General features: G+C 35.9%; 1 non-coding gene across 1 annotated transcript; it reads left to right on the plus strand.

Moving 5' to 3' along the window:
* Positions 1 to 480: 480 nt before the first annotated feature.
* Positions 481 to 560, plus strand: TRNAL-UAG. Its single transcript has one exon. It is a non-coding gene; the product is annotated as a tRNA-Leu (tRNA).
* The last annotated feature ends 9,803 nt before the right edge of the window (positions 561 to 10,363 follow it).

A 10,363-nucleotide genomic window follows, 5' to 3' on the forward strand; every position in this document is an offset into this window, starting at 1 on the left:
AGGAACTCCATTTAGGGCTGGTTTGTTTACAAATATTCTCATATCATCTTATTATTACAATTTTTTCAAAATTTTAAATAAAATACAACAAAAAATTCAACTTTTTCATATTTCATAATAAAAATTATATTTTAATAATATTTTATTTAATTTTCAAGTTTCATTTCATTTCATCTATATAATCGAATGAAGCCACTTTTAAGATTCTTATATGAAAATAATGAGACTTAGGTTACATTTGAGTATTGAGAATTTGAGGTATTCTCAAGTATTATGTGAATAATAGTAAAAAAAGTAATAATATAATATTAAATAGTAGTAAATAATAATAATAAAATAATAAATAGTAATTCAAACAGTTCCCTAATCTCTTCACACTGTCTGCGCTCTAACAGGATGGATTATCGTATCATTTTTTAGTTAAATGTTTTGAACACATATATTTAACTGTATTAATATTAGCTTATAAAACTCGCACACGACAGTTTGGCCGAGTGGTCTAAGGCGCCAGATTTAGGCTCTGGTCCGAAAGGGCGTGGGTTCAAATCCCACAGCTGTCAATTGTAATTTTTGCCTCTAGTTTTGCCCTCCAGTTAAATGGGCTCCCGTTTTGCCCTCTGCTCGATCTTTTTTATTTGCATTGTCCGAGAAGAGCATCCCAATTAATCTTGTGAGTGTACAGATCTTCATAGTTTTCTACAATTACATTTTGGGTAATTTAAAAAAAAAATTTCGAGTTCGAAGACTCTAGAGGTCATTTGCACTCAATAGGATTTAAATCTGAAACCTGAGAGAAAATATCTCAAACTCAAAACTTTTATCTGTTTGGGTTGAGAAATCATTTCAACTCATCTCATCATTACAATTTTTTCAAATTTCTACACAAAATATAATAAATAATTTAATTTTTTTAAATTGCAAAATAATAATAATATTAAAAAATAATATTTTAATAATATTTTATTCAACTTTCATCTGAAACCATTCCATCTCATCTCTAAATCCAAGTACTTATGACTTGCCACTTGAGCCAAGGTTTTTATTACGTTGAGATGAGCTCATTTCAGATTTACGTGTCTTTTTATGAAGAGCGGTGCTACTCTGCCGCCTGAGTAGCACCGCTCGTTTCTACCTCTTGTTGCTTTTTAGTTTTTTTTTTTTTAATTTTCTTTTTACATTTTTAATATATTTAAGTATTTTTAAATAATAAAAAAAATATATTAATATACTTAAAATTACTTCATTAATCATTAAGTAAAAAAAAAATTACAGCAGTATACTAGAGCGGCATATTTTGAGCGGCATACAAACTTTTCCCTTCTACGAAACATAGAATCAAGTTTTGTTCTGTGCTTAACTTTGTTGGGGTCTTGTCATCTTTCTATCCAAAATCAAAATACCTCAAAATCAAAACTTTTATCCGTTTGGATTGAGAAATCATTTCAACTCATCTCATCATTACAATTTTCTTAAATTTTTACACAAAATATAATAAATAATTTAATTTTTTTAAATTTTAAACTAATAATAATATTAAAAAATAATATAGAATCAAGTTTTATCCTGTGCTTAACTTTGTTGGGGTCTTGTCATCTTTCTATCCAAGGAATCAAGCTGAGAAGTTCAGACTGAGGGCTTTAATGCTTTTAGGAATTCCATCACAGATGACCCTAGTTTTTAAATCAAGTTCCCCAGGCAATCAAAGTCAGTAAACGTGACACCCAACTCCAATATCCTAGAGGTAAGAACTTCACTGATAAGCACTTTACATAATGTGCGATAATTTACTGTTGTCTAAAATATTTATAAAAACAATAATAAATATTGTAAAATTTATTTTATATAGTTATTTATCTTCTATTTAAGATTTTTTAAATTTTATTACTACTTTAAAGCCTCAAATTTAAATATATCAATACTTGAGATCCTCAAATTCGCACGATTATCACTAGATTCACTACAACTTAGTGATACTTGCTATCTTGCCTTGTACCAATTGTAATTGAAAATGGCAATGTTAGAGTGATCGAGAAAGGTAATTCCTGCATTGTATTGATAATGCAAAATGCATATTTATTTTTTTAATAATTTTTAAATCTTTTTAAATATTTAAAAAATTATAAACGTATTAAAAAATATTTTTTTAACTATTAAAAAAAAGAGTGAGAGAAAGAGTGAATCGATAGCTTCTAGCTTGTCAGTGAGAAAATAAGATTCCAATTGAAAATGCAAGCTTTAAATGAGCTTGGAAATTCCGCTATTTACTCGTTTGTTTTTAAAGATAAAATGAAATGAGTTAAAATTAAAATTAAAAAGTTGAATAAAATATTATTATAAAATATTTTTTAATATTATTTTTATTTTAAAATTTGAAAAAGTTGAATTGTTCATTTTATTTTATATAGAAATATAAAAAAATTATAATGATGAGATGAGAGGCTTTTAAAATTTTTAAAATTTTAAGTTTTAGTCTTGAAAATAAACTAGGAAAAAAACTTATTTCAGTGTATTTGACCCACAAATTGAGGCGCAAAGCAATCTTATGCACGCCACAAACTCATGCCACTTCTAAGTGAGAATCTTCTTCAGGAACACATGCAACTTGCAAGTGGCTGAAATATTATAAATTTTGGAAAAACGAAAAATTCATGAAATTGTCATGTTAAGAATGAAAGTGGTGGAATGAAATTTATTAAAAATAGAGATTTTTTTTTTCATGAAATAAATTATGTTATGCTTACCAACTAATATAATATTCAAAAATGATAGAATGCATGACAGGAGGAGGGCACGAAACAAGGACGGTTCAACCAACCCGACTTGAGTTTCAAATATTCCGACCCAACCCGAATGAGTGTACTTCTGAAAAAGGAATTCCGTAGTTATTTCCGTTATCTGATTACTCGACCCGGTTAATATAAGTGAAGAAAAGAGAAACAATGTTCAAGCCAAATCAAAAAAAATAAGAATACGAGCCTTATTCTTGAAAATATGAGATTTGGAGTTTCATTCTACCAAAAAAAGTATGGATTTATTGGGACTAGTGGAGGGAGAGCTAATTTTTGTGGTTTCCTTGCAACTTGATTTGTTGAGTTTCAAACATTGTTTTAAATATCATACCGTACTGGTCACTAGTCCGGTACAAGTATAACATATATTTCGTACTGGCCGATATTTAGACATTTAATTTAATTTTTTTTTTTATTTTTTCAAACTACAAACTCATTTTTTGACCCACAATTCAGACTAACCTATTTATAATTTATATATATGTATTTATATATAATTTATTCATATATAGACTATTATTTTAGAATATATTTTTTATATATTTATATATATAATTTATTTCATATATCGACTATCCCGAAATGGTATCGGTATCGAAATATTTTGTTTCAGTGCCTTGACCGGTACGGTATTCAAAACTTTGGTTTCAAATTCGTAGCTTCCTTTATCGATTTGAACCCAGCTAGTTGCAAAGGACCAGGACACAGAGTAGCAGGTTGTTGAGGGACCCAGATTTCAAAATTGAGAAGATACGAAATCGAATTTGCAAAGTTATTGGTTTAATTCTAAAACTGAAAATTTCAGCCCCCAATTTTCGTGTTGCCTTATCGATTGTAATTCCTTTTCTATCTTCTCTCTCATCACAGTTATTTCGGCATGAGAGATATTTCCAAGGACACCAACATGGTGGCGACACTCAAGAGCTCTTTGATTGGCGATCGCGACTACTCCTTCTGGCTTGGCGTCTAAGAAAGCAAGGCTGGTCTCGGTCTGAATTTTTTCGGATAATGGGTAATACCCTATGAAAAGCTAAATGGGTGCGGAAACTCTGTTTCCAATTTTAATTTTGAACACAAACGGGTCGGGTGAGTTCGGAAAAAAAAAAAAAAAAAAACCGGGTCGGGTAAGCGGGTTTTTTGTTCACCCTTACACGAAACGCACGAAATCCATGTCAACGCTATGAAAAGTCTGTTTTACCCTTATATAAAAAAATCCATTTCAAATTTTCACAAACAAAATCATCCAACGAGTTAGGAGGAGGAGCTTGCCCACAAAAGACTCATGGAGGAAGAGGATGAATCCCTCGCTCAGGAAGAGGGAAAGAACACGTGAGGAAGAACTCTACCAAGAGGAAGGAAAGAACATGGGAGGAAGTGGATGAATCACTTGCCGACATAAGACTCACCTATCAGTGAGACGCGACGAACAAGTGACGATTTTCCTTTGATATTCGATTTCTCGTATCTTGTGAACATTGATGAGATCGTATTAGGTTCTCTCATTATGAACAATTAGGGTTTCAGACCACAAATTTTGATATTTCTCATATTTTGTCTATAATGTTTTTTGCCCATCGGGGGTTTTTGTATAAGAGACAATTTTGAAGAGGTTTGTACGAGAGAAAGGGGAGGTTATATACGAGAGAAGGGGTAGTGTTCTGTATGAGAGAAAGGAGAGAAAATTTGGAGTTGGTTTTTTTAAATCCAAGTCAACATTTTGCCATTTTTCATGTGGTGTATTTCACTTAAAGGCTTCTGTGTAATACTTTGAAGCAACTTTTTATTTATTATCTATAATAGAGTTTTACTATCATCATCCTCACATACTACATGCTATACTTATTTTTATTTTTATTTTTTGGTTTTATCCTTTTTAAAGTAATTGTTTCTACTCATCATCCATATATCACACATTTACTAAGAGAAAAAAATAAAAAAAATTATGTGTGGTGTGAGGATGATTAATAGAATTTTTCTATTGATTATTTAGAATATATCATATCAATTAATAAAATTAGAAATAATAAAATATCAGATAAAGATTTGGATTGCAAAAGTATTTTTAATTATATTTTTTATTTAAGCTTGAAAATGTGGATTCTATTAAAAATAAGTTAAAGAAATTTAATTTTATGATAAATAAGATTGAATAAGCATAAATAAATACGTCTAAATTGAGAGTAAGGAAACTATTTCACTCATCTCCCAAATTGGACTTCGTATTACTGGGCTTTTCACTATTAACATTGCCACCGTAAAGGAAACAATGACCCTCCAAGTGTTTGTGAAAATGCCATACACAGAATATACAGAGGAAACAATGGAAAATGTTTTACTGTTTTCATTAATGTTCCAAATACAAGATATGCCTCTATTTATAGAAGTAATGAATAACAAACCAGAATAGTCTTTCCACTTAATACATGACATCTGTCCATTCTGTTACAAAGTAGCAGTGTTCTAGAATATTACACACTTAGTGCTCTGTTGTTGTGGAATTTGTTGCTGTGACGCCCCAACTCCCACGTACAAAAACAAGGGAATCTTGACGTCAGGATGGTGACAACACGGTCACGCATCCCAACGAAATATGCTCAAGTGTGTGTGCAACATGCAAAGGTACACAATAAAAGTCGCAGCGGATAATATAAATAAGTCAACTAAGTACCAGAAATTTAATACAAATATTCAACACAATTTATCTTTAAAAATTATACAGTCATCCCAAATATAATACAAAAGGTAAATACAGTAATTGATAAAAACATAACTCACTAAACAGGAGCAATCCCAGATCACTCCTCCAACGGAGCCAAGCTAAGGCTCGTCATCATCATCTGCATCAAAATCTGCGATACCATAAAATGGTACCACAGGTAAGTATAAATCAAACAACTCTCGGGATAAAAATACATTAATGCAACCAACAATATGACAAAATACATTTGGTCATAAAATATCATTTTTTCCAGAAAAATGATTATTCCAACACACGCCGAAAATCTCATTTTGGCCCAAAAATATAGTTTGTCATTTTCCCAGAAAATGATTCACACAAACAACTCATTTATCGGACACTGTAGGCGGGAATCGCAGGCGGGACTCTACCACCGTCCCTGCTTACCACCATCCCTACCGCGTGCACCGTAGGCGGGAATCACAGGCGGGACACAACCACCATCCCTGCTTACCACCATCCCTATCGCGTGCACCGTAGGCGGGAATCGCAGGCGGGACTCTACCACCATCCCTGCTTACCACCATCCCTACAGTTCCTTTACACACAATGAATACTTAACAGAGCACTGTAGGCGGGAATCACAGGCGGGACACAACCACCATCCCTGCTTACCACCATCCCTACAGTCTCTTTTCCTTTTACTCACATGAGAATCCAATTCCAATAAACACATGAACATGTATGCAATCATGCGAAAACCCAATTTTCTTTACAAACATGATCATAAGTGCAATATGCGATGTACATGAACAAGCCATAACCAACAACCAACAACCACAATTCACAATGCAAACAAACACACAACTCCGTCCACAATCCATCTGACCCCCGAAACTCCTCGGACTCAGTCCGGCAAAACAAACCAATTCACAGATAATATGTATTAGTGCAAAAATATATTTAAATCACGAAAGTTCTTAAGGAAAATACTTACAGTGCAATATAACAATTTCCGAAGGATCACGAAGTTGAAAAAGGCGACGTTTGAGCAACACCACAGTGTAAAATACACTGTGGCCGTGGGTCACAAATACCAACTTTCAAACGGAGGCAAACGAAGACCCAAGATTGATAGGGTAGGGCTTAGGGAGGTCGGTGAAGCCAATGGTGGTGGTGGTTTGCCGTGGGTGGCGGTGGAATGGGCGGTAGAAGACCAAAATGCCTAAATCGGAAATGTAGATGGTGGAGCTTCACCGGTGGCGGATCGGAGCTGGGGTTGGGTCCAATGGGTTGGCAAGAGGTCGGGGATGAAGTGGTAGGAAGATGGTGGCCAATGGCGGTGCGACGGCGGCGCAACGGCGGAAAGAGTGCCGCGGCTTCGTGGGCTTCGTGGGGGCTAACGGCGGCACGAATGGAGGTGATATTGGTGGGGTAGGAAGGCCGGCGGCAGGGGAATGCAAGGGACCGGACCACCGCCGACGGACAGCGGCGCTGGGAGGGGACGTTAGAAACGGGCAGAGGAGAGGAGAGAGAGAGATCGCACGGGAGAGAAGAAACCGAAGGAAAATAAGGAGAAAAAGAAAAAAAAGAGGAAAAGAAAAGGAGAGGAAAGAAAAAGAGGGGAAAAGAAATGAGGTCCAATCCTCATAACTTGGGTCACAAAAATGATCTAACGGAAACGATTTTAAAACCACAAGTTAAATAAAATAATTTAAACGTAATGGTAAAGTCAAACTGAAATAATTAAATCCCACGGTAATTAATTTAAATATTAAAAGTAATTTAAATGCATAACAATAAATAAATATTAAGAAAGCACATAAAAATAATTTTCACCAAATTAAAATCATAGAAATAAACTCACTAAAAATCCAACCAATTTTAAAATAAGAGGATAAATTTTTGATTATATAAAAATAATTCATTCAGTAAAAATACACTAAAATAAGGGGTGTTACAGTTGCTTGCATTTGTGATGCCTTAATACCCTCCCGAAAGTCAAGCGACACTGTTTTAATAGTGAGGCTTGACCAAAAAAGATGAAACCGTGCAGCTGAAACTGAGAGTGGCTTGGTAAGGATGTCTGCAATTTGATCCTTGTTGGAAATGAAAGATACCTGAAGAGTCTTTGTTGCCACTCTATCACGGACAAAATAATAATCCAAGTCAACGTATTTGGTGCGAGAATGAAGAACTAGGTTTGCCAACAAGTATGTGGTGCCTAGGTTATCACACCAGAGAGTGGAAGGTTGTTTGAGAAAAACACCCAGTTCTCGTAATAATGATTGAAGCCAAAGAACTTCACACGCAGTATTTGCTACTGATTTGTATTCGGCCTTAGTGGAAAATTGAGCTATTGTTGGTTGTTTTTTTGAACCCCAGGAAATGAGGTGAGTCTCAAAGTACACACAAAATCCACCTGTGGATCTGCGATCATCTAGGCAACCGACCCAATCAACATTAGAAAAGGCTGACAACATACAAGAAGAAGATGGAGAGAAACACAAGCCAAGATTTTGAGTATTATTCAAGTAACGTAAAATCCTTTTAACATATTACCAGTGGGGCAGCCATGGACAATGCATATATTACACATGATTAACAGCAAACGAAATATCTGGACAGGTGAATGCTAAGTACTAAAGACTACCAACCACACTTCTGTACAATTGAGCATCCTCAAATATACAACCATCTAAAGCAGTTAGTTTGGTAGAAGTTGACATCGGGGTAGATACAAGTTTAGAAGCGTGCATTTTGCCATGGGTAAGCAAATCACAAATGTACTTGGACTGAGATAAAAACAAGCAAGAGGACTTACGAGTTACTTCAATACCTAGGAAGTAATGTAAGCAGCCTAAGTCCTTGACTGAAAAATGTAAACTAAGGGATGAAATAAAATCAGAGATGAGGACGCTACTGGAACCCGTGACTATTATGTCATTTACGTAGATAAGAAGATAAATGCAACCATTCAAATTGTTCAAGATAAATAGAGAGGAATTTGACTTAGATCCATGAAACCCTAAGGAGACTAAAGCATCATACAGTTTAGCAAACCAAGCCCTAGGGGCTGTTTCAAACCATAAATGGATTTAAGCAACGTACATACGTGAGTAGGATGTTCTGGATGTACGAACCTGGGTGGTTGGTGCATGAAAACTGCCTCCTCAAGATCACTGTGCAAGAAGACGTTTTGTATGTCCAATTGGTGGAGTGGGCAGTTTGAGGTAATGGTGACGAAGAGAAGCAAGCGGATGGTAACGGGTTTCACGACTAGGCTGGAAGTTTCTGAGTAATCCAGGTCGAATTGCTGATGAAACCCCTTGGCACAAGGCAGGCCTTGTGGCTTTCCAAGGAGCCATATGCCCGATGTTTGGATTTCAGAATCCATTTGGAGGCCAAGACGTTATAGTGAGGGGATGGAGGAACAAGTACCCAGATTCGGTTTTGAATTAAGGCTTGGAACTCAAGATGCATGGTTATACTCCATTTTGAGTATTTGGAGGCTTCATAGAAGGAATTAGGTTCTTCATGTATGATTGAAGAGGATGAAGGGCTGAAAATCAAGGAAGTGGTGAGGGAAAGACTCGGTTTTGGTGGAGGCCATGGTATTGTTCCATCTGAGCAAACCAATGGGCGATGTATGTTAGACTTAGCTCTAGTGACCATGGGATGTGGAGTACAAGAAGAAGAGGTTTTTGAGATGAGTGATGGAGTAGATGAAGGAGAGACAGGGGAGGATATTGTTGTCGAAGGCGATGAGGAGTTCGTGTTTGAGGGAAAGGATATCGAAGCCCTAGATGAAGTAGATGGGGAAGTGGGTCTGGGCTGAAATGGGCTAAGAGCAGGAAGTGGGCTTTGTGATGTACTAGAAGGCGTGGGTGAAGTATGAGGAATTAGAGGGTAAGACAAGGATGGGCCGAGATGAGGGATAAGAGGCCCATGATCTGAGGAAGACTAATTGGCAAACAGAAAAATAGTCTCATTAAAGGTTACATCATGTGAAACATAGATGCAGCCTGAAGGGATATGCACACAAGTAACCTTTATGATCTGGGTTGCAGCCCATGAAGACATACAGGTTGGACCTATAGTCCATCTTATGTTTATTGAAAGGTCTTGAGTTGGGCCAGCACAAGAAACCAAAAACTCTTAAAAAAGAGTAGTCTGGTGGCCCATTAAGACCTCATATGGAGAATTATTTTGAAGAATGGGGGTGGGCATCCTATTTATGAGGAATGTGGCTGTTTGAGAAGCCTCAGCCCAATATTTTTAAGGCATGGAGGAATGAGCTAAAAGAGAGAAGCTTGTTACAACAATGTGTTTATCTCGACGTTCTACACTCTCATTTTGTTGGTGAGAGTAGGGGCACATGATATGGCGAGAGATTCCAATTTTCTAAACGATATTATGAAGTGGTTGAAACTCACTTCCCCAATCGGATTGCACTGAAATAATTTTGGATGAAAAATAATTATTAACATAATTAGAAAATGCAAGAAATAAAGTGGAAACACTAGATTTTGATTGCATAAGAAAAATTCAAATATACTTGGAAAAGTTATCCACTATAGAAAGGTAAAAACAACATCATTTAGAAGATAAAATTGGAGCTGGCCCCATACATTAATAAAAAGAAGCCCAAAGGGCTTAGACACTTGGGTGGGAGAAATAGGATGAGGCAGGGCATGGGCATTAGCCTGTGCACACGCTGAGCAGGGTGGAAGAGCATGGTTGAAGCCTTGAAGGTGGGAAGATGAAATCGATTCAGAGTAAGTGCCATGACCCGAGAGGAAGGGTGACCAAGTCTGAGGTGTTGGAGGAGAGTGGTTGTTTTTGTGCTGATTAGTGCTTGAGGTGTGGGAGGAGATGATGCAGCGACGGTGGATGA

Source organism: Juglans microcarpa x Juglans regia, chromosome 5D (genome assembly GCF_004785595.1).
Source record: "Juglans microcarpa x Juglans regia isolate MS1-56 chromosome 5D, Jm3101_v1.0, whole genome shotgun sequence".
NCBI classification, from domain to species: Eukaryota; Viridiplantae; Streptophyta; class Magnoliopsida; order Fagales; family Juglandaceae; genus Juglans; species Juglans microcarpa x Juglans regia.